Below are 11,990 nucleotides of genomic sequence, written 5' to 3' on the forward strand. Positions count from 1 at the left end.
CTTATGCACTATTAAGGTTATTAAGAAAATTATAAGCTATGGTCTATAGTCTGACATCTTAAAGAATAGGAACTCAAAGCATTTTTATAATTACACCCTGAAACTTTATTCACCTTTTCACTGTTGGATATGATCACACGGGCAAACACAGATGGGATTTCTGAAAACTCAGGAATAAAAAGAATTGTGAATCATGAGAAAATGGCTCTACATTTTAACTTTTATAGTACTTATTTTCCCCCAGTTTTATTGAGATATAATTGACACAGAGCTCTGTGTAAATTCAAGGTATCCCACATAATGACTTGACATATCTATCTATATATATTGCAAAATGATTTAGTACTTTTTTTGCATTTAATTTCTGTAGAACTTAATTTCTTAGCTTTGGAAATTTTTGTACTTAAAGCAAATACTTCTTGAAAGGCAATTATTAAATCGAGAATAAGAGAGTCTACAAGAAAATAATGACACAAAAAGAAGTTCACTTCCATTTTTATGTCAAATATTGGAACTATATTGGTGCTTAACTGTATATTGGGGTTTGTTAACTGCACTATTTTGAAACACTTCCATGCCTCCCCCGCAATTTTTATTTTGAAAACAAATAAACCAACAGCAACAACAAAAAAACTATAGAAAAGTTGATAGTACAATGAAGACATATATTCTTTACCTAAATTCACCACTTTTTAATATTTTATCACATTTGCCTCACATATTTATCTATCTATGCACATATTCATACAAATATATATATGAAATATTTTGACTTGATTAAATTCTTTGCTATTCATATATATACACACATACACACATATGGAAGGAAAGAGAGAAAGGGAGAATTGTTTAAGAACAAGGATATCTTTTCTAATTTTACTCTTTTTGCCTTTTTTTTTTGGCCGTGCCGAGCAGCATGTGGGATCTTAGTTCCCCACACAGGGGTCAAACCTGCGCCCCCTGCACTGGAAGCGCTGAGAAAGATATCTTTTCTATAACCTATCCCAGTATAATGATCATACTTACGAAAATTAACATTAGTTATATAATACCATTTAATATACAGTCCGTATTTGAATTTCCTCTGTTGTTCCAAAAAATGTCTCATAGCTGGGTTTTTTGTTTTCCTAATCTGGGTTCCAACCAAGATTGCACTTGATTATTCTTCTTTAGTTCTAAATTTAGAGCAATTTCCCTGCCTTGAAAAACAAAATTCTACATCAATGACTTTTCTTCCCCATGAATCTTGAACAATGTCCCACATTTTGGATTCCTCTAACATGTTTCTTCATTATTAGATTTAGATTAATCAAATTTGGTGGATATGCTTATGTTGCTGGAAAGCAGTATTTAAAAACAAATCTTGAAATTTCTTTTCTTGATATTATTGCTCCCCTAAATTTCTGGTGTATCAATAAACAAGTTTTGTTTTAAAAAATTATTCTATATAATAAACAGCATGGTCCTACTAGCAAACAGAACATGTGTTTCTTTAATATATGTAGTTTTTGTGAGGCCAGAAGATGTGTCTCACAGACTTTCATTTTAAACCTTCCTGGGACTGCCCTGGTGGTCCAGGGGTTAAGACTCTGCCCTTCCAATGTAGGGGCTGTGGGTTCAATCCCTGGTTGGGGAGCTAAGATCCCACATGTGGGCAGCACAGCTGAAAAAAAAGAAATAAAGAAAATAAACCTTCCTAATACCAAGCAAATGCCTGGTATACATAGTTCTTTACTCTCACTCATGCAGTGAGCACTCGTGGGCACGTGCACACAACTCATCATCTGAACCTTAATGAGTTTGCACAGTTGTTGAGAACACACAACATGAAAATAAACATCAAGTAAACAACACTACAGATAAAGGTACATGTTGGCTTATGACATTCTGATCTTTAACAATTTTTCTTTTTTTTTAATAAATTTATCTATTTATTTATTTGGCTGTGTTGGGTCTTCGTTTCTGTGCGAGGGCTTTCTCTAGTTGCGGCGAGCGGCGAGCGGGGGCCACTCTTCATGGCGGTGCGGGGGCCAATCTTCATTGCGGTGCGCGGGCCTCTCACTGTCGTGGCCTCTCTTGTTGCGGAGCACAAGCCCCAGGCGCGCAGGCTCAGTAGTTGTGGCTCACGGGCCCAGTTACTCCGCGGCATGTGGGATCTTCCCAGACAAGGACTCGAACCCGTGTCCCCTGCATTGGCAGGCAGATTCTCAACCACTGCGCCACCAGGGAAGCCCAACAATTTTTCTTGTTATTAAAATTGCCATAATGCCTTTGAGTTACTGGCTGTCACAATTAAACCTATACAATAAGCACAATTCCCTATGATTTCCCCCAAATTGACTAGAGTTTTCAATGAAGCAAGGTTGCAATAGGGGAAATTAAATCTTCTAATAATTAATGAATTGGTCTAAACATCAACAGAAGTGGATTCTTGTCTCCATCAGTATTGTCACGATCATTATTGAATCACATTTCCTGGGTTACCACAAGGTTTATTACTCATCCAGATTATTAGGATCTGATGGAGATCTTTGACTTAACTTTGAGGTTGGGATCTCCCCAGCTAATTTAACATTAGCCGTTCACTTACAGAAAGAAAGAATCCTAGAATCGTGAAACTGATAGAAATTTCAAAAGGACATTGTATACATTTCTTATCATTAGGTCAAAACTCTCCTATCTGGCAGCTGAATATCTACCCTATTTGTAACAATCCTTTGCATAGCTGTTTTCTATGGCCTTTTGGGTAAAGTACTCCATTGTGAGGATATTTTATATTTACCTTTAATTCTTTCTGTATGTAACCGAGCAGTACCCCATGGGGGCCTTCCTGGGACAGGCTTTCCCCCATATCTTCTGCTTTAGCTCCTCTCTGAAATACCTAGATAATAGTATTTGATGCACATTACCTGAGTTGTTTTGCAGATGTAAAAAAAAAAAACCCTCTCCAACAAATGGCAGATGTTAACTTCTTGATGACCATGAGCACCACAGCCCCCAGGCCTCCTGGAGCCTAAGGACTGATGATGTTAACCCCTGTGACACTGCCCCGCTACCTCACTGTCAGCCAATCAGAGAGTGGTGCACAAGCTGATCACACCCCCTGCGACCCAACCCCCCCCATTCCCCTGGCCCCCACTTACCTGGCTTTTTTTTTTTTTTTAATTGTTAATGATTTATTTATATATTGCTCACAAGGGCTCTCTTTTGGTCAGTTTAATAATAAACTGTCTCCAATATTTATGAAAATCTTATGCTCAATCTTTGGGGTTTTTTTCTTGTATTATCTACAGAGATAGAAATCTTATATGGGCAATAAGAGTTATAAAGAATTTCCTTGCCATGGAGTGAGTTGTATATAACAAATTGAGTTCAAAATGTACCTAAGTGAAATAAATTGGATTAGAATGAATCTATTTAGAAACTTTATTTCATTTGAATTCAGATTCACTATGAAGTCAGAACAGTGCTGGCTTGATCTATTATGGCTTCTAAGACCACACCATCCTGTGGTCCCTCATGAGCTCAGTGCCATGGCTTGGGGCTCAGTAGGGGCTGTCTCCCCTACACCCACCCCCACTGTCCCCTGCAGTCTGTGGCAAATGACATCCACAGTTCTTTCAATTCAGTTCAACCAACCTTTATGGAGCGTCAGGCTCTATGCTTAGTGGGTTTGGGGATTTTTGTTTGTTTGTTTGTTTTGTTTTGTTTTTTATTTTTTTAAATAACTTTATTGGAGTATAATTGCTTTACAATGGTGTGTTAGTTTCTGCTGTTATATTAAAGTGAATCAGCTATACATATACATATATCCCCATATCTCTTCCCTCTTGCGTCTCCCTCCCTCCCACCCCTCTAGGTGGTCACAAAGCACCGAGCTGATCTCCCTGTGCTATGTTACCTGGCTTTTAAAAGTGCTTTGCCAAAACCCTTCAGGGAGTTCGGGGCTTTTAGGCCATGAGCCACCCGTCTCCTTGCATGGCCTTGTAATAAACCTTTCTCTGCTCCAAACTCTGACCTTTCAGTTTGTTTGGCCTCACTGTGTGTCGGGCACACGAACTTGCGTTAGCATATATGGTAGCTTAGAGACAATAGCTATCCTTAAATTGAAGGTTTTTTCTCTAGTTTGGACTCACTCTCGTGGCTGCAGACAGAATAAACAACGTCTCGTTAGCCTTTCCTCATGGGTCTTGTTTCCCAAACCTTTAATCATTTTTATGGTTTTCCTTTAAACTCTCTCCAAGTTTTCTGTCCCCTTTTAGATACAAAGCCGAGAATTAAATATAGTATTTGCAAGGATATGATTAGTACCAAATTTAGAGGGCAATTACTGCACAGTTCTTACATTCTGTGCTCTAAGATTTGTTAATTGTTTTCAAAAATTATCCGACTTTCCGTAAAAAACAACCAAGATCCCGAGGAGCAGTCTTGAATACTATATGGTCATGTTTTAAAACTCATATGACCTTCGTCCACTTTAGTGGGACGAAAGCCGTCAAAGCCCACCTAAGGGACTTCCCTGGTGGTGCAGTGGTTAAGAATCTGCCTGCCCACGCAAGGCGCACAGTTCGAGCCCTGGCCGGGGAAGATCCCACATGCCACAGAGCAACTAAGCCCGTGTGCCACAACTACTGAGCCTGAGCTCTAGAGCCTTCGAGCCACAACTACTGAGCCTGCGTGCCGCAACTACTGAAGCCCGTGCACCTAGAGCCCATGCTCCGCAACAAGAGAACACCGCAATGAGAAACCCGCGCACTGCAATGAAGAGTAGCCCCTGCTCGCCACAACTAGAGAAAGCTCGTGCACAGTAACAAAGACCCACCACAGCCAAAAATATAAATAAATAAATAAATAAATAAATTTATTTAAAAAAAAAAAAAAGCCCACCTAAGTCTCACTTTCAGTGAAAAAGTTACTCAAAACTGCAGAAACATCTCAGAAAGAATTATAAGGATAATTCCTTTGAGCCACAATGCATTCATGTCTTAAGGTCTAGTTACTGCAAAATTACAGGCCCAGAAGAGCTGATGCAGATTTACATTACTGCTTACTCTGGAGTTAACCAACCAATGCACAACTGCTACACGCGTTCTGAGGAAGCTACACCAAAGTATTTTATATTTAAAAGGAAGATGACCCAACATTAAAAATCACAATGAACTCAAAACTCTGTTGATCATGACCTGATAACATGGTAACCTTCTGGAAAATTGTGGAAATTTTAATCATGTGCGAGTATGGGTTTGCAGTGAGAGCCTTTGCATCATTGCCACGCATTTCGTAGCAGGGAAAGCTCCTGGTAGATAACTGAGGACTGTCTTTGGGAAACTCTAGCAATATGTTAATTTTCCTTGCTAGTAATATTAGCCAAGCTATCATTTACTGAGTGCTTACTATATGTCGGACACTTTATTACACCCTCTGTACCCATTTTGTCCTTTGAATCATATCAGCTTTGTGAGGGACATGTTATTAGTATAGCCTATTTATATATGAGCCAATTGAGGCCCAAATATACATGGTTAGTGAATGTCAGAAAGAGGATTCAGACCCAAGTATTTCCAACCCAGTATAACTATTGTTATACTGCCTGCGCATATTAAATTTCAGTAATTTAATAGTTTACTAAAAGCAGAACTCATTCTTATTTTAAAATGAAGTTCTCTGAAGATGTACAGCATTCATGTGTAAAATCAGAACAAAGGAGTAGCGTTTTTAGATGGGTTCCTGGTCCCAGAAGAATGTTTTAAAACCACTGCTCTACAGCACTTACGCATAAAATAGATAAACAAGGATTTACTGTATAGCACTGGGAACTATATTCAGTATCTTATAGTAACCTATAACGGAAAATAATTTGAAAAAAAAAATGTATATAACTGAATCACTTTGCTGTATACCTGAAACGAATACAATATTGTAAACCAACTATACTTCTATATAAATAAATAAATAAATAAATAAGAATTACTGCTGGGATTTCTGTACTGGATGACCTTTATTTTTTGTAATTTTTAAAAATTTTGGCCATGCCGTGTGGCTTCAGGACCCAGACCAGGGATTGAACCCGGCCCCCCTGCAGTGGAAGGGAGGAGTCCTAACTACTGAACCACCAGGGAATTCCCTGGATGACTCTTAATGTTTTAGAACCTAGGCAAGGTTAAAAGACTGGAATTCATTTTAAAAGGCAATGTTGGCTGTTTGAAGGATGCTTCTCTGAAAGTGGCTTTGAGGACCACAGGCAGTACCTCCTGCCCATAAGCCCCAGAAGGAGGGACCCTATGCATGGGGGACCTCGCTCTGCTCTTCTCCAGCTGTAACCTCTAGGTGAGGAGATGGGGCCAAAGAGATGTGTCTGCCCAACACCCATGCCTTCTCCTTCTAGATTATGCTCCAAAGTACTCGGGACCCCAGCTTTTCCTACCCACATGGCCTCAGGTTGATTTACAGGGTTTGTCCTGACTTCATTTGGGGTCTCTTTCCCCAGCAGCAGATTGTGCAGCCAGGACCCTGGTGGGTGATGCTTAGTCCAGAGCTCTGATCCACTAGAAGCACAAGAGCCTTCACTGTGTGGGAAGAGGAGGGCCAGCGAGGTACCTGTGCGGCCACCCTTGGCTTCTAATGCCAAGGAGTCAGAGACACCTCTGAGATGAAAGTCTCGCCTTCCAGGTCGTCACAAAGGTATGTTCATCAAAGTACACAGATTGAACACAATCTGTTTAACAATGTGCTAGCTTGGTGTATAGTCAAATATTTAGTCATATGGCATGTGGGCTGCCATTTTTACTCACGCCCTGCGCCGCAGATAACAGGGGCAGCCATGTGCTTGACTGCATAAAACTGTCTCTCCCAGAATCATTATGACTGTTGTCAAACCCAAGTTCCTGTGCCCACAGTGAGGCCAAACAAACTGAAATGTCGGAACTGGAGCAGAGAAAGGTTAGTATAGCAAGGGTCAAGTAAGGAGAACAGGAAGCTCATGCCCCCAAAATCCAGAGTCCCCAGTGGTTTTCGGGGAAGAGATTTTATAGCCAAACTTTGGGCGGAGTGTTGCAGGGTGACTTTCTTCTGATTGGTTGGCAGTGAGGTTTGTGCTCCAAGAATCCTGCGCTCAGCCTGAAGTTACCACTCTCCAGCTTGGCGGGGGCCTTAGTTCCTGGAGAAGAACTCAAAGGTGTATTGTTATGTATATTCCTTGAGGAGGAACTAGGCCTCTGTTTTCTCACTGCGCTATTGTTTCTTGACTGCTTTTCCTTTGTTTCTGCATTCTCTCCCTTCCCTGATTAGAAACTGTTTGAATCTGCCCTTTGGAACTCAGGGAAGGTCTAGGAGGCTGAAGCCTTTTTCTACAAACTAGAAACGGGGGACAAGGCAAAGCTTTTGTATCAGGGAGGACCCCTCAGGGTGCTGCTTGATTTCAATTACGCTTATAACAAAGGCACAAATGTTAGAGTGCTAATTTTCTGATGCACTTCATCAGCATAAAAATCCATTTTTGGAAGCAGTGGAGTCTGGACTGCCAGACCCTATTTGAACTCCCACTGTCGCATCCTTTACCCACTTGACCTTGGGGAAGCTTCTTTTGTAAGCCTGTCTGGAAACTGGCTGACCCAGGATTAAATGGGAACAGCCATGAAGTACTTTTGGCACCTGCTACATAGCAGTACTCACTGCAAGTGCTGGGACTAGTGGCTTGTAAATCCACAGTTTTTGTCTTTGACCTGTTTTCACATTACCATTCACACTGAGGGCCGAAGACTGTAGAATAATTAAGCTGAAAGAATATGTAGTCGTTTTGTAGAACATAATATTTAGGAGAACAAACTTTGGACGCAAACAGACCTGAGTTCTGGTCTCCCTCTGTCCCCTGCCAGGTGTATAAGTCACTGAACCTCTGTGAGACTCAGAGTCCTCAATTATAAAATGACATTAATAAGAGTAACTAATTCATTGCACTATCATAAGGATTCAATGAGAAAAATTTGCAGAAACGCTTGTCACACAGAAAGTTGATTATCTTCTTTAAGTGTTATACTTCAAACCTATATTGAATTGCATTCAATATAATATTCATATTATATTGAATATATATATTGAATATAGACTATTCAATATTTTATTGAATTTTATTCAATAGACAATTTCTCTAATTTACTGGGGTATTCTGAATATTGGTGAGGTCTACCAAATGAAGATCAAATTTGTGTGTAATTATTTGTCAAATGCAGGACAGATACTTTTTCTAAATGTTGTTGTTGTTGTTATGTGGCTGGTTTTGTTTTCACTGGAGAATTGTATTATCCTCTGCTTTTGATTCCATTTATACTGCTGACAGAACCTTGTCTTTCATACTTGGACCTTCAAATGAAAGATAATTATCACCCAAACGAAATCATAAAATACGGTGTCATTTCCAGCCCTTTTAAAAGTCTAAGAAAATAGCAATCATATTTGAAGTCAAAGTAAAATGTGACAGAAGAGCTGAGAAAAAGAGAGGTATGTGCTTTTTTGAAGTCTTTGGAACTTTCCTTGACAGTCACATGCATGTCTTCCTTTCTTCCTTGTGAGCACTTTGTGAAGAGCCGTGACCTTGAATTCACTCAGAGGGACACAGAGACCCATGGAGCTTGGCTCAGTGCATGGGAATTCCGCAGACACACAAAGTCCAAGAACTAGGGCTGCTCGGACACGGGCTGACACTACCTTTGGATTGTGACTAGTACAGTTTGGAGAGATAAAGCGCCAGCGACTCGGATTCACTTTTCCTTTTCTCCTTCCTCTTCCAAAGAGATTACTTAATAGTCTGTTTACACACCTAGCACTTGCTCACTCTAATAATAGCCCCTGCGCCTGAATCCTCCAGCGTCACTGCCTGTCATACAGCATCCTCAGCTGTTTCCACGACTTGCGTGGCTGGCTCTCAGTGCTATCTGGAAACCTCTGGGAATGTGCAGGGTAATGGGTGATTTTAATTTTAACCATGCATGACATGAGGGATCTTCTATTTATCTCCAGTGACCTGTCTTTAAAATACGGAGTGTAAGGATGAAAGAAAATCAGGAGAAAACTTTGGTGTGAACCCCTGTGCAATGATATATGTGGGTACATACAAATGTATTTTAAATATATTCATACAAAACGCACATTACTACTATTACTACAACATGTAGTAGTATCAATTTGCTTACACAATTGGGACAAATACCTGTATAGATTAAAACTGTTATTCAGTGGGCTTCTGGAGGGCTGAGAGTGTCCAGTTTCTTGATCCTCTGCTAGTTACATGAGTGATTTCAGTTTGTGAAAATCCATTGAACAAAAGACTTACTGTGTGTGCATTTTTCTGTATTACATTTCAAAAAACAGTTTTATTTATTTATTAATTTACTTGGCCACACCCTGCTGGCATGCAGGGTCTCCCCCTCCCCCCACCCCCGCCCCTGCCGAGCAGGGATCGAATCTGAGCCCCCTGTAGTGGAAGGGCAGAGTCTTAACCACTGGACTGCCAGGGAAGTCCTCAACAAACAGTTTTAAACATTTACTGTTTAATCTCAGTTTTTTGAGGAAAAATGTGATCAATTGCAACAGCACACCGTGTACACAAGACAATACATATCTGAACTGTATCGAAGACCAAATAATGTTTGAAAATTTTACGAAGTCCAATAGACCTAAATCTCTCATTTAAAGGGGGTTCTATTTTATCTTTTAGAAATTTCCCTTCCCAAAACCAAAATAACATTTCTTATCTCCTCACAATTATAGCGATGTAATGAATTGAATTTAAAAATAACTCCTCCCTTTGGTCTAACGTATTTTTGATGTAAAAAAATCTTAAAAACTAAACTGGTACATATTCTCTGCAGGGCAATATCTATAAAAATACAAGATGTTCATGAATTCAATGAAGAAACTGCTTTAGGAATTATTCTAGAAATACTCTGCGAAGTCTGTGGCAGTTTTGATATTTAGTCATTCATACACTCAACATGCAACTGACATATTTATTGAGTATCTACTCCATAGTAGGTGTGGGGCTGGGTTCTGGGGATACATTAGTGAACAAGACAGCTGTAGTCCAGCTTTTTTTTTTTTTCAAATTTATTAGTAACTTATTATATTATAGAGTATATGCTCCAAGTAAAAGAAAAGGATTTTAAGATTGGATAGTAAATACTTAGGTATTTTAAAACTTCACATAGTGTCTGTGTCTAAAGAGACATTTAAAAAGTAAGGGTAGTATAAGATTGAGAAATTAAGGAAAAGCAAGCTGATATAACTACTGATACACTTACTGATGAGCCTCATTAAGAAGTTGGACAGTAGGGACCCTTGTTCCCCTCTTCTTGTCCCAAACGTGGGCAAATGTCTAGGGGAAGAGCTTTCATTACTGCACTGCAGATGCGTTTCTGTCTTTCCATCCAGCCTGGCCACTACTGTTCTGCCTCTTCCAGGAAGCCACTTCTCCATCACCAAAACTGTTGGACCTGTGATTCGATAATTCCCTTCTTAGCCTGTTTGTATTGGTTCCCTTTGTCCCCGAGTCTCTCAGGGGTGACACAGAGGGTCCACGTGGAGTCTGCACATAGGTTGGGCTGTCTTTGTAGTCCAGCTTTGTTGGAGGACTCCCACAAATTTTATATGCCAGAAGAGAACACAGATATCAAACAAGTCACATAATTCATGATTTGGTTACACATTTCATTTAAAATTACACACACACACAAAAACCCCACAACATCTAAAACATGACAAATTATTCAAATTATATTTAATCAAATATTATTTAATCCCAAATGAAGGAGAAGTACAGGCCATTATGATTATGAAGACATGCAATTAAAAGATGTGGACCAGTCTGGAGAAGCGAAATAGGAAAAAAAAATTTGGAGCAAACTAAAGATCATGAAAGGTTAAAAGTTTTAAACCATTTTGACAAATCTGTAAATAGAATCATATACAGCTGTGTTAAAGAATTAGACAGCTGAAAAGCGTGTAGATGTGCCCAAGATAAATTATAAATTTGAAAAAGCAAGTTGCAAAATAGTATGTGCTGTGGTGTTGTCCTATACTTGTAAATGAAAATAGTTATAACATACAGTTTTATGTATCTAATACATAATGAAAATATAAAATATGAATATTTGTGTATGTGTGTGTTTGCTTGTGGCTGGATGTTCACCATAATCTGCTTTTAACTTTTGCCTGGGCATCTGTGTAGACATTTCCCAGCTTTACTTTGCAGTGAGGTGTGGTCAAGTGACTACAATCTCACAGTAGAATATGGCTTGGAGTAGTGGGTGGGTCTAGGGTCTTGCACTCTACTTTCTCTTCTTCCTTTCCACCAACTGGAACCTGGACTTGATGGTGGCCTATCTCTAACTATGACAATATCATGGGGATGGCAGAGCAATGACTTGGAAGGAACCTGGGTCCTTAAATGACCATATGGAGTAGAATTTCCCTAACAGCTGGAAATTTCCCTAACAGGTGGAATTTTCACCTTAACATTTTTTAAAAGACTTTACTTTCTTGAGCAGTTTTAGGTTTACAGAAAAAGTGAACAGAAAGTCTGTACTCATCATCCCCCCAACCCCCCTCTCAGTTTCTCCTATTATCAACATCACACATTAATGTGGTGTATTTGTTTCAGGGGATGATTATTATTAACTAAAGTTCATAATATTCATTAGGGTTCGCTCTTTGTGTCGTAGACTGTATAAGTTTTGACAGATGTAAAATGACAAGTATCTACCATTACGATACCATGCAGAGTAGCTTCATTTCCCTAAAAATGCCCCGTGCTCCACCTATTCATCCTTTCCCTGCCCCCCTCCTCAACCCCACAACCCCTGGCAATCACTGACCTTGTCTCTGTTTCCATAGTTTTGCCTTTTCCAGAATGTTATATGTAGTTGGAGTCATGCAGTATATAGCCTTTTCTCACATCAACATTTTTAGGTGAGAGAAAAATGTGTTTTTAAAGTCAT

The sequence above is a fragment of the Balaenoptera physalus genome (assembly GCF_965194825.1).
Source record: "Balaenoptera physalus genome assembly, chromosome: 2".
Lineage (NCBI taxonomy): Eukaryota > Metazoa > Chordata > Mammalia > Artiodactyla > Balaenopteridae > Balaenoptera > Balaenoptera physalus.